The sequence below is a fragment of the Ranitomeya variabilis genome, chromosome 4 (genome assembly GCF_051348905.1).
Source record: "Ranitomeya variabilis isolate aRanVar5 chromosome 4, aRanVar5.hap1, whole genome shotgun sequence".
In the NCBI taxonomy this organism is placed as follows: domain Eukaryota; kingdom Metazoa; phylum Chordata; class Amphibia; order Anura; family Dendrobatidae; genus Ranitomeya; species Ranitomeya variabilis.
Window position 1 is genome coordinate 671,282,999 of NC_135235.1, and position 18,723 is coordinate 671,301,721.

The 18,723-nt window shown below is 47.4% G+C and overlaps 1 protein-coding gene across 1 annotated transcript in view; it reads left to right on the top strand.

Moving 5' to 3' along the window:
* The first annotated feature begins 7,655 nt into the window (after positions 1-7,655).
* LOC143766287 (uncharacterized) overlaps positions 7,656-18,723 on the top strand; it is a 64,241-nt gene continuing 53,173 nt past the window's right edge. The window contains exon 1 of the mRNA XM_077253847.1: positions 7,656-7,699. The gene's annotated coding sequence lies outside the window, so the exon portion shown is untranslated. The remainder of the gene's footprint in view (positions 7,700-18,723) is intronic.

The window sequence follows — 18,723 nt, forward strand, 5'->3', positions numbered from 1 at the left end:
AAGTCCAGTGCCCTACCTCCTCATAGGGACTGTGATTGCGCTATTAATTTGATTCCTGGTAGTAAGTTCCCTAAGGGCCGACTTTTCAATTTATCTGTGCCAGAACATGCCGCTATGCGGAGTTATGTAAAGGAGTCCTTGGAGAAAGGGCATATTCGCCCGTCTTCGTCACCGTTGGGAGCAGGGTTCTTTTTTGTGGCCAAGAAGGATGGCTCTCTGAGACCCTGTATAGATTACCGCCTTCTCAATAAAATCACGGTCAAATTTCAGTACCCTTTGCCTCTGCTGTCTGATTTGTTTGCTCGGATTAAGGGGGCTAGTTGGTTTACCAAGATTGACCTTCGAGGGGCGTATAATCTTGTGCGTATTAAACAGGGCGATGAATGGAAAACAGCATTTAATACGCCCGAGGGCCATTTTGAGTACCTGGTGATGCCATTCGCGCTTTCTAATGCTCCATCTGTGTTTCAGTCCTTTATGCACGACATCTTCCGGAAGTATCTGGATAGATTCATGATTGTATATTTGGATGATATTTTGGTCTTTTCGTATGATTGGGAGTCTCATGTGAGGCAGGTCAGGGTGGTATTTCAGGTCCTTCATGCTAATGCGTTGTTTGTGAAGGGGTCTAAATGCCTCTTTGGAGTTCAGAAGGTTTCCTTTTTGGGCTTCATTTTTTCCCCTTCTACTATCGAGATGGACCCTGTTAAAGTTCAGGCCATTTATGACTGGACTCAACCTACATCTGTGAAGAGTCTTCAGAAGTTTCTGGGCTTTGCTAATTTTTACCGTCGCTTCATCGCTAATTTTTCTAGTGTGGTTAAGCCTTTGACTGATTTGACGAAGAAAGGCGCTGATGTGGTGAATTGCCCCCCCCCCCCCGGCCGTTGAGGCTTTTCAGGAGCTTAAACGTCGCTTTACTTCGGCCCCTGTGTTGCGTCAGCCAGATGTTTCGCTCCCGTTTCAGGTCGAGGTTGATGCTTCTGAGATTGGGGCAGGGGCTGTTTTGTCTCAGAGAAGTTCTGATGGCTCTTTGATGAAGCCATGTGCTTTCTTTTCTAGAAAGCTTTCGCCTGCTGAGCGTAATTATGATGTCGGCAATTGGGAGTTGTTGGCTATGAAGTGGGCATTCGAGGAGTGGCGACATTGGCTTGAGGGAGCCAAACATCGCGTGGTGGTCTTGACTGATCACAAGAATCTGACTTACCTCGAGTCTGCTAAGCGGTTGAATCCTAGACAGGCTCGATGGTCGCTGTTTTTCTCCCGTTTCGATTTTGTGGTCTCATACCTTCCGGGATCTAAGAATGTGAAGGCTGATGCCCTTTCTAGGAGTTTTTTGCCTGATTCTCCGGGAGTCCCTGAGCCGGCTGGTATTCTCAAAGAGGGGGTGATTCTGTCTGCCATCTCCCCTGATTTGCGGCGGGTGCTGCAGGAGTTTCAGGCTGATAGACCTGACCGCTGTCCAGTGGAGAAACTGTTTGTCCCTGATAGATGGACTAGTAAAGTTATTTCTGAGGTTCATTGTTCAGTGTTGGCTGGTCATCCTGGGATTTTTGGTACAAGAGATTTGGTTGCTAGGTCCTTTTGGTGGCCTTCCTTGTCACTGGATGTGCGTTTTTTTGTGCAGTCCTGTGGGACTTGTGCTCGGGCCAAGCCTTGCTGTTCTCGTGCCAGTGGGTTGCTTTTGCCTTTGCCTGTCCCAAAGAGGCCCTGGACGCATATTTCCATGGATTTTATTTCTGATCTTCCTGTCTCCCAAAGGATGTCCGTCATCTGGGTGGTTTGTGATCGGTTTTCTAAGATGGTCCATTTGGTACCCTTGCCTAAATTGCCTTCCTCCTCTGATTTGGTTCCATTATTTTTTCAGCATGTGGTTCGTTTGCATGGCATTCCGGAGAACATTGTGTCTGACAGAGGTTCTCAGTTTGTTTCTAGGTTTTGGCGGTCCTTTTGTGCTAAGATGGGCATTGATTTGTCTTTTTCTTCAGCGTTCCATCCTCAGACAAATGGCCAAACCGAACGAACCAATCAGACCTTGGAAACCTATCTGAGATACTTTGTTTCTGCTGATCAGGATGATTGGGTGACCTTCTTGCCATTGGCCGAGTTCGCCCTTAATAATCGGGCTAGTTCGGCCACTTTGGTTTCGCCTTTTTTTTGTAATTCTGTTTTTCATCCTCGTTTTTCTTCAGGGCAGGTTGAGCCGTCTGACTGTCCTGGTGTGGATTCTGTGGTGGACAGGTTGCAGCAAATTTGGACTCACGTGGTGGACAATTTGACGTTGTCTCAGGAGAAGGCGCAACGTTTTGCTAACCGCCGTCGCTGTGTTGGTCCCCGACTTCGTGTTGGGGATTTGGTTTGGTTGTCTTCTCGTTATGTTCCTATGAAGGTTTCTTCTCCTAAGTTCAAGCCTCATTTCATTGGTCCTTATAAGATTTCTGAAATTATCAATCCTGTGTCGTTTCGTTTGGCCCTTCCAGCGTCTTTTGCCATCCATAATGTGTTCCATAGGTCGTTGTTGCGGAGATATGTGGCGCCTATGGTTCCTTCTGTTGATCCTCCTGCTCCGGTGTTGGTTGAGGGGGAGCTTGAGTATGTGGTGGAGAAGATTTTCGATTCTCGTATTTCGAGACGGAAGCTTCAGTACCTGGTTAAATGGAAGGGTTATGGTCAGGAGGATAATTCCTGGGTTGTTGCCTCCGATGTCCATGCTGCCGATTTGGTTCGTGCCTTTCATTTGGCTCGTCCTGAACGGGGGGGGGGGTACTGTTGTGAATTCCATTCTCGGGCTCCCTCCTGTGGTCGTGAATGGTACTTTGGTGAGTTCGGTCCTTGGACACCCTCTGGTGGCTTTGAGTGGAACTGCTGATCTTTGAGGTTGGCTTTCTCAGCTGCCCTCGCTTATTGCTTCTGCTGGCTTTCCTATTTAACTCTGCTTAGATCGTTAGTTCATGCCAGCTGTCAATGTCTCAGTATTGGTTCAGATCTCTCTTGGATTTCTCTGATGACCTGTCTAGTCCAGCAGAAGCTAAGTCCCTGCTAGTTCATTTGTTGTTCATTGGTTTTTGAATATATTTCTCAGTACATGCTATGTTTCTAGTCCAGCTTGCTATTATGATATTTCCTTGCTAGCTGGAAGCTCTGGGGGTGCAGAGTTGCACCTCCACACCGTGAGTCGGTGTGGAGGTCTTTTTGCACACTCTGCGTGGTTTTTGTAGTTTTTAATACTGACCGCATAGTTCCCTTTCCTATCCTCTGTCTTTCTAGTGAAGATTCGGCCTCCTTTGCTAAAATCTGTTTCATTCCTGTGTTTGTCACTTCCCTCTTAACTCACAGTCAATATTTGTGGGGGGCTACCTTTACTTTGGGGAATTTCTCTGAGGCAAGGTAGGCTCCTATTTCTATCTTTAGGGGTAGTTAGCTCTTCGGCTGTGAAGAGGCATCTAGGGAGAGTTAGGTACGCTCCACGGCTATTTCTAGTGTGTGTGATAGGATTAGGGATTGCGGTCAGTAGAGTTACCACCTCCTCAGAGCTTGTCCCAGGTTTCTCGTTTTAACCATCAGGTCATTCCGGGTGCTCCTAACCACCAGGTCCACAACAGGACACCTCTAGAAAGATGGGTATCATCTAACCACCATGTCAGGGAGGTTAACATTTCTGCAGGCAAGGTTATTACTCCCTCCAAATGACCCCGCAAGCATTCTTCCTTGCAGAGGACCTCATGCTGCAACCCTCGGGTATGGAAATGTGCCCATTGGACCGCCGAAATGCAGGAAGTAAGGGATCCTAGAAGGGACATAGCCTGTCTTGAGGACATCCGCAGTCTGTCCATCGCTGTCCTAACTTTCATCATTATGTTTGACTTCTTTACATCTGGAAGCAGATGTCTTTGACTTTTCGAATCCAGATGAAGACCCAGGAAAGACTGAAGGGTCTGTGGCACCAGCCTGGACTTCTCGAAATTCCATCCCAACGCCTGTTGAGATGAAATTGTGTCAGCAAGGAGGTTATTACATTGGGAGGTTGAGTTTCCTGCTACAAGAAAATCATTTAAATATGGTATGATCAGCGTATCCCGCTGCCGTAAAATGGCCATCACCTCCAACATTACTTTTGTGAATACTCAGGGTGCCATGGAGAGACCGAAGGGCATCGCTGCGAACTGGAAATGGCAGACTTTCCCTGCCAAGATCATTGCCACCCTGAGATACTGCTGGTATTTGGCATATATGGGAAGATGATAATATGTATCTTTTAAATCCAATCAGGCCATCATATATCTCTGAAATAAAAGTTTGATAGTGGATATAATTGACTCCATCTTGAATTTACGATTGTAAAGAAAGGTGCTTAACTTTTTAAAATTTATAATGGTCCTATATGACCTGTCCGGTTTAGAGACCAGGAACAAAGGGGAATAAAATCTCCTATCTTTCTGACCCACTTTAACTTCCACTAGGATATTTTTGGACAATAAGTTCCGAATTTCTGATTCAAGAGCTATTTGCTGTTCCGGTGACTTAAGTGATGTTACAATAAATGATTTATGGGGAATTCAACAGAATTCCAATTCCAATACAAACTTCACTAGGTTCAGGACCCAGGTACTTGCTGTTATTTCCTTCCATTTTTGGTGGAAAAATTTCAGTCTGCCTCCTACCGGAGGATCTGGGCTATTGGAACCTACTACCTTTCTGGGAAGAAAACCCTTTAAATATGGCGCCGCTTTGTTTGGCCTCCTTTGTAGCCAAACGGTCTTGGCTTCCCGACATCTTCCTCTTGTTGAACGGACGTCTTTTAAATGCTCTCCTATATAAAGGAAGAGATTGATTAGGGAAACCCTTTCTTCTTTCCCTCGCTTTGGTGAGTATGTCATCCAGTACACTTCCGAAGAGGAAATCACCCTGGCACGGGATTGTGCAGAGTTTTGTTTTTGTCTGCGTATCTCCCTTCCAACTGTTAAGCCACAGAGTGGGTCGGGCGGCATTAACTAGACCAGTTGATCTAGCCACTAAATGTAATGAATCCACTGATGCATCCGCTAGGACCGCCACCGCTCCCCTGATTAATGGAATGGTGGATAACAATTTGTCCCTGGGGACTTTTTGCTTGATTTGTTGCTCTAGCTGGTCTATTCATACCAGCATCGACCTTGCCGTGCACTTGCTGGATATGGCTGGCTTAAATGTTCCAGTAGAGGCCTCCCACGCCCTCTTAAGTGATGTCACTGCACTGCGATCAAGCTGGTAGGATAACATACCCACTTTAGGGACTTTGGCCCAGTTTAACAATTCCTGTCACTGAATGGATATTTTCTCTTGGAAGCTGAGGGAAGGAAGCCAGGATAACAAGGAAGGCTTTCCTCTTCCTCTGAGCAAACCCTGCAAACATTATGTCCTGTTTTGTTAAGGCTTCTTTTGTATCCGTGCACCCCATAGTGTTCCTGACAGACTTGACTAAATTGTCTATACTATCTACAGAAAAGTACAAATGTCCCTCTACTTCAGATGAAAGGGATGACGAAGACTTTTGCGAGGAGTCGGAAGCCTTCCCTTGGTAACTATCAGAGTCCGAACTGGAGATTCAGTGTTTTGGTCTGGCCTAAGGCCTGCAGCTCCCCTCTTATCATACGAATGTACGTTGATGTTACCGGAGCCTCCCCCTGTAATGTTTCACTAATGCAACCCTGACAAAGTCTCTTGGGATAAGAGTCAGGAAGGGGCTGTTTGCATAGTGCACACTCTTTATGTTGAGATTTTTTTGTTTTCTTGGTCTGAAAGAGGGAGGTATACAGAAAGAATGGAAGATAGGTTAATAGGTAGAGACCCACATACTCACCCAGTGAAGCTCATACGGCACCGGTTCTGGAGGTCGAGATACAGTCTGAGCCCTGTGTGGGTTCAATGTTCCACCTCTCCGACTCCTGTCTGTGGAGCCTCCTTCCCTGGAGCATCCACTGTCTTTGCCCATGCTATGTGCCTGCAGGTTCACCGCTGGTGGGTGCACCTCATGTCCACCTGGGGATAAAATGTTTAGCACACCGGCGGTTCTGTAACCATTGCTATTTATAGTTACCCAGGATATATATTTTTTTGTTGTTGCGCATGCGCGGTTGAATCCCGGCTCGTGCTGACTGTACCTCCTCCTAAGGCTATTGTCTCAAATTTTCTCTTCTCTGTGGGCATGTGGTAGTTCTTATTGGTGTCCATCCAAGTCACTTCCGGGGCAAGGAGCGCTTACCGACCTACTGCAAATGTGTGGGCCGGCTTTCTCTACACTGGCACCGCCACGCAGAAATTGGCCTCACAGACGAGTCTGGCGGCCGGTGCCTGAACCTTCGCTCCCGCGTGAGCCAGGGCGGCCTCGCTCGGACCCTGACCTCACACTATCCGCAACCGTGCTTCCGGCGGCCCCTAGACCCGGTCCAGATTGGATCCAGACAAGGAGGGATGGACAGAGCTCCCCCGACTCTGGAGCCGCAGCCCCTGCCGTTCTCAACAGATACTGCACAGGCGGCATGCACTGGCCCAGGTAATCTTTTCTCTGTAGGTCCTTCGGTTCCCATAGGAACAGGAAACCAACTGAGGAGGAGAGGCGGACCGCCCCTTTTATTTCTGTAGGTTTCCTGTTCCTATGGATGGAAATTGTTTGGAGCATATCTTCTTTGTAATTCAGGCCTCATCCACACTCAAACAATTCTTTCTTCTGTGACTAATGTGACTCAGCACGCCATATTTTACCTTGTCATTTAATGCCACTGAAATTCAGCTGTTTAAAAAGCTGGTGCAGAGTTTAAAATCTAATTTTTGGATATGTATCTTGAATGAAGATATTCAAAATGGACGCTTACAGATAAAATGGACCCTTTGCTGAATATGTATAAGAATCACACATACAAATTAATGTGTATACGTGCTCTAAGTCATACCTGTCAGCAGGTTATACAACACTCAAGTGGACTCTGATATGACGTGTCCACTAGCTAATTAAGAATGAAGTAATAGTTGAGAGAAATACAGAATCATAAAAGCTAATGAATATTAATTAAAGCCCTCCCAAAGGAAGGAGGACTTGGGGGTTTAACCACAGATTTACATTGAATTGATAACCTATAAAAGAATGTTCCTTCCGATCAATAAACGGATTTGCTGCTAGTGACTGTGTCATCAATCACAAGTGGTTTTTCTCCATGCACGTAAACTATCTCTCAGAGATACAATTTGGCCACAAAAAAGTAAGAAGATCACACCCTAGTGTGACTCTTCAACACAAACACACACACACAACTCTGCTACATACACTTTGTACACACGGCGCTGTTACATACGCTTTGTACACACATGGCTCCCCTCTATACACCTCGTACACACGGCTCCGCTCCGTACACCTCGTACACACACAGCTCTGCTCCGTACACCTCGTACACACGCGGCTCTGCTCCGTACACCCCTTACACACACGGCTCTGCTCCGTACACCTCGTACACACACAGCTCTGCTACATCCACACTGTAAACCCCTCCTGACCCCACACATAAACTTCCCCTCATCCAGCACCATGACAACCAGCACAGCAAAGTCCTGCATACACTGAGGCCCCTGATCATGTGACCCCTGACTCCTCCCCTCCTGTGACCTCATCACAGGTCCTGTGCGCACAGAGCAGCCATATATGTGGAGTGCGGCTCTGCAGGTGGAGGTAGGTGCTGGAGCCCCGTTATTCTCTATCAGGATTAGCCGCTGGTCACACTCGGCCATTTTTCCTCCCCATATAATAAATGGCCTTTACCATCTCTGTGCTGTTCCGTTTTCCATGTTTGCCCCTGAATACACAAGTTCACCCCCCCACCCTGTTGCTGATCTCTGGGGTCTGACCTGTGACTTATATGTCGCTGCTCCCCCCACTACAGAACGCTGCAACTAATGACTACATGGACGCCATTATTGCTGTAAACGTTAGTACATACCTCCCAACTTTTAAAGATGGGAAAGAGGGACAAAGCTTGTGGCGTGCGAAGCGCGCCGCTGCAAATTTTAGGCCACGCCTCTGACCACACCCATTCATAACTAGCCACACCCATATCCACGTCCCAACCACACCCATTTAGCACTGCTGATCACACTTTCATAAAGAATAATTATAAACAAAAAACTATGGCCACACAGTGCTCCATACTGTATAATGGCCCCACATGATGCTCCATACTATATAATGGCCCCACATGATGCTCCATACTGTATAATGGCCACACAGTGCTCCATACTGTATAATGGCCCCACATGATGCTCCATACTATATAATGGCCCCACATGATGCTCCATACTGTATAATGGCCACACAGTGCTCCATACTGTATAATAGCCCCACATGATGCTCATACTGTATAATGGCCACAGATGACGCTCCATACTGTATAATGGCCACACATGATGCTCCATACTGTATAATAGCCCCACATGATGCTCATACTGTATATTGGCCACACATGACGCTCCATACTGTATAATGACCGCACATGATGCTCCATACTGTATAATGACTGCACATGATGCTCCATACTGTATAATGACTGCACATGATGCTCCATACTGTATAATGGCCACACATGACACTTTGCACCGTATAATGGCCACACATAGCTACTCCTACACACGCGGCTGCGCTCCGTACACACACGCTCTACTCCATACACCTCGTACACAGGCGGCTCCGCTTCGTACACCTCGTACACATTTAGCTCCGCTCCATACACCTCATACACACGACTCCGCTCCGTACACCTCATACACACGGCTCCGCTCTGTACATCTCATACTCACGGCTCCGCTCACCTCATACACACGGCTCCGCTCACCTCTTACACTCAGCTCCGCTCCGTACACCTTGTACACATTCAGCCCTGCTCTGTACACCTCGTACACATTCAGCTCCGCTCCGTACACCTCATACACACACGACTCCACTCCGTACACCTCATACACATGACTCCGCTCCGTACAACTCGTACACACTCCGCTCCGTACACATTCAGCTCCGCTCCATACACCTCGTACACACACACGGCTCCGCTCCGTACACCTCGTACACACACGGCTCCGCTCCATGCACCTCGTACACACACAGCTCCGCTCCATACACCTCGTACACACACGGCTCCGCTCCGTACACCTCGTACACACACGGCTCCGCTCCGTACAACTCGTACACACTCAGCTCCGCTCTGTACACATTCAGCTCCGCTCCGTACACCTCGTACACACATGGCTCCTCTCCATACACCTCGTACACACACGGCTCTGCTCCGTACACCTCGTACACACACGGCTCTGCTCCGTACAACTCATACACACTCAACTTCGCTCCGTACACATTCAGCTCCGCTCCGTACACCTCGTACACACACGGCTCCACTCCGTACAACTCGTACACACTCAGCTCCGCACACATTCAGCTCCGCTCCGTACACCTCGTACACACACGGCTCCGCTCCGTACACCTCGTACACACACGGCTCCGCTCCGTACACCTCGTACACACACGGCTCCGCTCCATACACCTCGTACACACACGGCTCCGCTCCATACACTTCATACACACATGGCTCGGCTACATCCACACTGTAAACACCTCCTGACCCCACACATAACAGGCAGCACATCACCAGGGCACGTGCTTCTCACCAGAGAAGGGGCTGTGTGAGCCCTGTGCCAGTGCTGCATGGCCCTCACCAGGGCATGTGTTGCTTCCCTGGCAGTGATGGACGGGCAGCGACAGCACAAAGCCTCATTAGGTGCAGATCAGTAAATCTGGACACATTTCTCTGCACGGTGAGAACTAGTTTCCTTACAAGCAGAGCAACAAGCAGCCTGCTGCAGCACATGGCTACTGAGTACGCCCACTCCAGCTCATTATCCTGCTGGCACCTACCTGGCACCGCACACAGGGGCAGGAGGGTCGGTGTGCCTGCTCCTCCTGCACAACATCCAGCAGAGCTCCTCGTCTTCCTCCTCCTGCAGATCATGACCCCTTGCCCAGCGCTGGCAGCGCCTCCTTCATGCCACAGGCAGGAAGCCCTAAGAGTAAGACTCAGGAACATGGGGAAGGGGCGTGGCCTAACGCAAGGGGGCGTGACGGCAGCTTCTCCTGTGTTGTATGCGGGATCAGCGCGTCCTGCGCTGGACAGCAGGACAAAGCATCAAATCCGGGGCAATCCCGCAGAATGAGGGACGGTTGGGAGCTATGCGTTAGTAACGTTCGGTCCTCAGTCTCTTTCCCACACAAGGTCTCCTTGTCTCTCCCCATTCAGATGTTCGGCACATGGAGAGGTCATTAGTGATCAGCATCGGCCACATTAAAGGTCACCGTGACGTGGTTGGATGGATTTACACTCCTTCATCAAAAAAATACTAGCAGCACCTTTATGTTTTACCTTTTGTAGTAATATTGGAGTTCATGTGTTTATTTATTGCAGTGTGCGGACTGTTATGGTTCTCAATGGCAAGAGAACATAGCCCAGCAAACATGAGTACTAGCTCTTGGAAGGATGGAAACTAAACTGACCATGAACTAAACCTGCCGCACAACTAACAGTAGCCGGGTAGCGTTGCCTACGTTTTTATCCCTAGACGCCCAGCGCCGGCCGGAGGACTAACTAATCCTGGCAGAGGAAAATATAGTCCTGGCTCACCTCTAGAGAAATTTCCCCGATAGGCTGACAGAGGCCCCCACATATATTGGCGGTGATTTTAGATGAAATGACAAACGTAATATGAAAATAGGTTTAGCAAAATTGAGGTCCGCTTACTAGATAGCAGGAAGACAGAAAGGGCACTTTCATGGTCAGCTGAAAACCCTATCAAAATACCATCCTGAAATTACTTTAAGACTCTAGTATTAACTCATAACATCAGAGTGGCAATTTCAGATCACAAGAGCTTTCCAGACACAGAAACGAAACTACAGCTGTGAACTGGAACAAAATGCAAAAACAAACGAGGACAAAAGTCCAACTTAGCTGGGAGTTGTCTAGTAGCAGGAACATGCACAGAAAGGCTTCTGATTACAATGTTGACCGGCATGGAAGTGACAGAGGAGCAAGGTTAAATAGCGACTCCCACATCCTGATGGAAACAGGTGAACAGAGAGGATGATGCACACCAGTTCAATTCCACCAGTGGCCACCGGGGGAGCCCAAAATCCAATTTCACAACAGTACCCCCCCTCAAGGAGGGGGCACCGAACCCTCACCAGAACCACCAGGGCGATCAGGATGAGCCCTATGAAAGGCACGGACCAGATCGGAGGCATGAACATCAGAGGCAGTCACCCAAGAATTATCCTCCTGACCGTATCCCTTCCATTTGACCAGATACTGGAGTTTCCGTCTGGAAACACGGGAGTCCAAGATTTTTTCCACAACGTACTCCAACTCGCCCTCAACCAACACCGGAGCAGGAGGCTCAACGGAAGGCACAACCGGTACCTCATACCTGCGCAACAATGACCGATGAAAAACATTATGAATAGAAAAAGATGCAGGGAGGTCCAAACGGAAGGACACAGGGTTAAGAATCTCCAATATCTTGTACGGGCCGATGAACCGAGGCTTAAACTTAGGAGAAGAAACCCTCATAGGGACAAAACGAGAAGACAACCACACCAAGTCCCCAACACAAAGCCGAGGACCAACCCGACGCCGGCGGTTGGCAAAAAGCTGAGTCTTCTCCTGGGACAACTTCAAATTGTCCACTACCTGCCCCCAAATCTGATGCAACCTCTCCACCACAGCATCCACTCCAGGACAATCCGAAGATTCCACCTGACCAGAAGAAAATCGAGGATGAAACCCCGAATTACAGAAAAAAGGAGACACCAAGGTGGCAGAGCTGGCCCGATTATTGAGGGCAAACTCCGCTAAAGGCAAAAAAGCAACCCAATCATCCTGATCTGCAGACACAAAACACCTCAAATATGTCTCCAAGGTCTGATTCGTCCGCTCGGTCTGGCCATTTGTCTGAGGATGGAAAGCAGACGAGAAAGACAAATCTATGCCCATCCTAGCACAGAATGCTCGCCAAAATCTAGACACGAATTGGGTTCCTCTGTCAGAAACGATATTCTCCGGAATACCATGCAAACGGACCACATTTTGAAAAAACAGAGGAACCAACTCGGAAGAAGAAGGCAACTTAGGCAGGGGAACCAAATGGACCATCCAAATGGACCACCCAGATGACAGACATCTTCTGAGAAACAGGAAGATCCGAAATAAAATCCATCGAGATGTGCGTCCAGGGCCTCTTCGGGATAGGCAAGGGCAACAACAATCCACTAGCCCGAGAACAACAAGGCTTGGCCCGAGCACAAACGTCACAAGACTGCACAAAGCCTCGCACATCTCGAGACAGGGAAGGCCACCAGAAGGACCTTGCCACCAAATCCCTGGTACCAAAGATTCCAGGATGACCTGTCAACGCAGAAGAATGAACCTCAGAAATGACTTTACTGGTCCAATCATCAGGAACAAACAGTCTACCAGGTGGGCAACGATCAGGTCTATCCGCCTGAAACTCCTGCAAGGCCCGCCGCAGGTCTGGAGAAACGGCAGACAATATCACTCCATCCTTAAGGATACCTGTAGGTTCAGAGTTACCAGGGGAGTCAGGCTCAAAACTCCTAGAAAGGGCATCCGCCTTAACATTCTTAGAACCCGGCAGGTAGGACACCACAAAATTAAACCGAGAGAAAAACAACGACCAGCGCGCCTGTCTAGGATTCAGGCGTCTGGCGGACTCAAGATAAATTAGATTTTTGTGGTCAGTCAATACCACCACCTGATGTCTAGCCCCCTCAAGCCAATGACGCCACTCCTCAAAAGCCCACTTCATGGCCAAAAGCTCCCGATTCCCAACATCATAATTTCGCTCGGCGGGCGAAAATTTACGCGAGAAAAAGGCACAAGGTCTCATCACGGAACAATCGGAACTTCTCTGCGACAAAACTGCCCCAGCTCCGATTTCAGAAGCGTCGACCTCAACCTGAAAAGGAAGAGCAACATCAGGCTGACGCAACACAGGGGCGGAAGAAAAGCAGCGCTTAAGCTCCCGAAAGGCCTCCACAGCAGCAGGGGACCAATCAGCAACATCAGCACCCTTCTTAGTCAAATCAGTCAATGGTTTAACAACATCAGAAAAACCAGCAATAAATCGACGATAAAAGTTAGCAAAGCCCAAAAATTTCTGAAGACTCTTAAGAGAAGAGGGTTGCGTCCAATCACAAATAGCCTGAACCTTGACAGGATCCATCTCGATGGAAGAGGGGGAAAAAATATATCCCAAAAAGGAAATCTTTTGAACCCCAAAAACGCACTTAGAACCCTTCACACACAAGGAATTAGACCGCAAAACCTGAAAAACCCTCCTGACCTGCTGGACATGAGAGTCCCAGTCATCCGAAAAAATCAAAATATCATCCAGATACACAATCATAAATTTATCCAAATAATCACGGGAAAATGTCATGCATAAAGGACTGAAAGACTGAAGGGGCATTTGAAAGACCAAAAGGCATCACCAAATACTCAAAGTGGCCCTCGGGCGTATTAAATGCGGTCTTCCACTCATCCCCCTGCTTAATTCGCACCAAATTATACGCCCCACGGAGATCTATCTTAGAGAACCACTTGGCCCCCTTTATGCGAGCAAACAAATCAGTCAGCAGTGGCAACGGATATTGATATTTAACCGTGATTTTATTCAAAAGCCGATAATCAATACACGGTCTCAAAGAGCCATCTTTCTTAGCCACAAAGAAAAAACCGGCTCCTAAGGGAGATGACGAAGGACGAATATGTCCCTTTTCCAGGGACTCCTTTATATATTCTCGCATAGCAGCATGTTCAGGCACAGACAGATTAAATAAACGACCCTTAGGGTATTTACTACCCGGAATCAAATCTATGGCACAATCGCACTCCCGGTGCGGAGGTAATGAACCAAGCTTAGGTTCTTCAAAAACGTCACGATATTCAGTCAAGAATTCAGGAATCTCAGAGGAAATAGATGATGAAATGGAAACCACAGGTACGTCCCCATGCGTCCCCTTACATCCCCAGCTTAACACAGACATAGCTTTCCAGTCAAGGACTGGGTTATGAGATTGCAGCCATGGCAATCCAAGCACCAACACATCATGTAGGTTATACAGCACAAGAAAGCGAATAATCTCCTGATGATCCGGATTAATCCGCATAGTTACTTGTGTCCAGTATTGTGGTTTATTACTAGCCAATGGGGTGGAGTCAATCCCCTTCAGGGGTATAGGAGTTTCAAGAGGCTCCAAATCATACCCACAGCGTTTGGCAAAGGACCAATCCATAAGACTCAAAGCGGCGCCAGAGTCGACATAGGCATCCGCGGTAATAGATGATAAAGAACAAATCAGGGTCACAGATAGAATAAACTTAGACTGTAAAGTGCCAATTGAAACAGACTTATCAAGCTTCTTAGTACGCTTAGAGCATGCTGATATAACATGAGTTGAATCACCGCAATAGAAGCACAACCCATTTTTTCGTCTTAAATTCTGCCGTTCACTTCTGGACAGAATTCTATCACATTGCATATTCTCTGGCGTCTTCTCAGTAGACACCGCCAAATGGTGCACAGGTTTGCGCTCCCGCAGACGCCTATCGATCTGGATAGCCATTGTCATGGACTCATTCAGACCCGCAGGCACAGGGAACCCCACCGTAACATCCTTAATGGCATCAGAGAGACCCTCTCTGAAATTCGCCGCCAGGGCGCACTCATTCCACTGAGTAAGCACAGCCCATTTACGGAATTTCTGGCAGTATATTTCAGCTTCGTCTTGCCCCTGAGATAGGGACATCAAGGCCTTTTCCGCCTGAAGCTCTAACTGAGGTTCCTCATAAAGCAACCCCAAGGCCAGAAAAAACGCATCCACATTGAGCAACGCAGGATCCCCTGGAGCCAATGCAAAAGCCCAATCCTGAGGGTCGCCCCGGAGCAAGGAAATCACAATCCTGACCTGCTGAGCAGGATCTCCAGCAGAGCGAGATTTCAGGGACAAAAACAACTTGCAATTATTTTTGAAATTTTGAAAGCAAGATCTATTCCCCGAGAAAAATTCAGGCAAAGGAATTCTAGGTTCAGATATAGGAACATGAACAACAAAATCTTGTAAATTTTGAACTTTCGTGGTGAGATTATTCAAACCTGCAGCTAAACTCTGAATATCCATTTTAAACAGGTGAACACAGAGCCATTCCAGGATTAGAAGGAGAGAGAGAGAGAGAAAGGCTGCAATATAGGCAGACTTGCAAGAGATTCAATTACAAGCACACTCAGAACTAAAGGGAAGGGAAAAAAAAAAATAAATCTTCAGCAGACTTCTCTTTTCTCTCCTTTCTCTGTCAATTAATTTAACCCTTTTTGGCCGGTCAAACTGTTATGGTTCTCAATGGCAAGAGAACATAGCCCAGCAAACATGAGTACTAGCTCTTGGAAGGATGGAAACTAAACTGACCATGAACTAAACCTGCCGCACAACTAACAGTAGCCGGGTAGCGTTGCCTACGTTTTTATCCCTAGACGCCCAGCGCCGGCCGGAGGACTAACTAATCCTGGCAGAGGAAAATATAGTCCTGGCTCACCTCTAGAGAAATTTCCCCGATAGGCTGACAGAGGCCCCCACATATATTGGCGGTGATTTTAGATGAAATGACAAACGTAGTATGAAAATAGGTTTAGCAAAATTGAGGTCCGCTTACTAGATAGCAGGAAGACAGAAAGGGCACTTTCATGGTCAGCTGAAAACCCTATCAAAATACCATCCTGAAATTACTTTAAGACTCTAGTATTAACTCATAACATCAGAGTGGCAATTTCAGATCACAAGAGCTTTCCAGACACAGAAACGAAACTACAGCTGTGAACTGGAACAAAATGCAAAAACAAACGAGGACAAAAGTCCAACTTAGCTGGGAGTTGTCTAGTAGCAGGAACATGCACAGAAAGGCTTCTGATTACAATGTTGACCGGCATGGAAGTGACAGAGGAGCAAGGTTAAATAGCGACTCCCACATCCTGATGGAAACAGGTGAACAGAGGGGATGATGCACACCAGTTCAATTCCACCAGTGGCCACCGGGGGAGCCCAAAATCCAATTTCACAACAGCGGACACAACATATATGTATATGTTCTGATAACAATGATAAGTCTCCAAGTACAGATAATGTAGTGGATGTCACCTGCAGTCCTAGGTAACTCCACAGATAGCACAATGATAACTATGATTACAGATAATGTAGTGGATGTCACCTGCAGTCCTATGTAACTCCACAGTTAGCACAATGATAACTATGATTACAGATAATGTAGTGGATTTTACCTGCAGTCCTATGTAACACAACAGATAATAATAATAATAATAATTTTTATTTATATAGCGTCAACATATTCCGCAGTGCTTTACAAATTATAGAGGGGACTTGTACAGACAATAGACATTACAGCATAACAGAAATCACAGTTCAAAATAGATACCAGTAGGAATGAGGGCCCTGCTCGCAAGCTTACAAACTATGAGGAAAAGGGGAGACACGAGAGGTGGATGGTAACAATTGCTTTAGTTATTTGGACCAGCCATAGTGTAAGGGTCGGGTGTTCATGTAAAGCTGCCTAAGTATGTAGCAGTACAGACACAGAGGGCTATTAACTGCATAAAGTGTATGAGAACATGATGCGAGGAACCTGATTATGTTTTGTTTTTGTTTGTTTTTTAATAGGCCACACAGGGATAGTTAGGTTAATGCGTTGAGGCGGTAGGCCAATCTGAACAAATGAGTTTTTAGGGCACGCTTAAAACTGTGGGGATTGGGGATTAATCGTATTAACCTGGGTAGTGCATTCCAAAGAATCGGCTCAGCACGTGTAAAGTCTTGGAGACGGGAGTGGGAGGTTCTGATTATTGAGGATGCTAACCTGAGGTCATTAGCGGAGCAGAGGGCACGGGTAGGGTGGTAGACTGAGACCAGAGAGGAGATGTAGGGTGGTGCTGAGCCATGGAGTGCTTTGTGGATGAGGGTAGTAGTTTTGTACTGGATTCTGGAGTGGATGGGTAGCCAGTGTAATGACTGGCACAAGGTAGAGGCATCGGTGTATCGGTTGGTGAGGAATATGATCCTGGCAGCAGCATTCAGGACAGATTGGAGCGGGGAGAGTTTGGTAAGAGGGAGGCCGATTAGTTGAGAGTTACAATAGTCCAGACGAGAATGAATAAGTGAAACAGTAAGAGTTTTTGCAGAGTCGAAAGTAAGAAAAGGGCGAATTCTAGAAATGTTTTTTGAGATGCAGATAAGAAGAGCGAGCCAGTGATCGGATGTGGGGGGTGAATGAAAGCTCTGAATCAAGGATGACCCCAAGGCAGCGGGCTTGTTGCTTTGGAGTAATGGTGGAACCGCACACGGAGATGGCAATGTCAGGCAAAGGTAGGTTAGTAGAGGGAGAGAACACGAGGAGTTCAGTTTTTGACAGGTTCAGTTTCAGCTAGAGGGAGGACGTGATGTTAGAGACAGCGGTAAGACAATCACTGGTGTTTTCTAAGAAGGTCGGCGTGATAACAGGAGAAGAGGTGTATAATTGGGTGTCATCAGCATAGAGATGGTACTGGAAACCAAATCTACTGTTTGTCCAATAGGGGCAGTATACAAAGAGAAGAGGAGGGGGCCCAGGACTGATCCTTGAGGAACCCCAACAGTAAGGAGAAGGTGAGAGGAGCAGGAACCAGCAAAACATACAGTGAAGGATCGGTCAGAGAGATAGGAGGAGAACCAGGAGAGAACTGTGTCCTTGAGGCCGATGGAGTGGAGCATAGTGAGGAGGAGCTGATGATCCACAGTATCGAATGCTACGGAGAGATCCAAGAGAATTAGCATGGAGTAATGACCATTAGATTTAGCTGTTAGTAGGTCATTAGAGACGTAATGTAAAGAGCGGAAGCCAGATTGAAGAGGGTCGAGAAGAGAGTTATCTGAGAGATAGCGGGTAAGACGGGAGTGGACCAGGCGTTCCAGGAGTTTGGAGATGAAGGGAAGGTTAGAGACAGGTCTATAATTAGCGGCACAGTTTTGGTCGAGGGAGGGTTTTTTAAGTAATGGATGTATGATGGCATGCTTAAATGAGGAGGGAAAAATACCGGCAGTGAGAGAAAGGTTGAATATTTTTGTTAGGTGAGAGGTGACAGCCGGGGAAAGGGACTGGAGGAGGTGTGACGGAATGCGGTCACTGGTGCAAGTGGTCAGGCGAGAAGATGCGAGGAGCCTGATTACTTCTTCTTCTGTAACTGGTTCAAGGGCAGATAGTGAACTAGATGCAGTGGGGGAGGGAGGACAGTGCATGGTATGAAGAGATTGGGAGATGATTTCCTGTCGAATGTGGTCAATTTTTTCTTTGAAGTAATTGGCCAGATCGTCAGCACGGAGATCTGTTGTTGGGGCCTGCTCTCTTAGGTTGAGTAGGGACTGAAAAGTGTCAAAGAGATGTTTAGGGTTATATAACAGTGAGGTGATGAGGGTGTTGAAATAGGTTTGTTTGGAGAGGTGAAGGGCAGAGTTGTATGTTTTAAGAATGAACTTATAATGGATGAAATCTTAGGGTAGATTAGATTTTCTCCACAGACGTTCGGCGCACCTGGAGCACC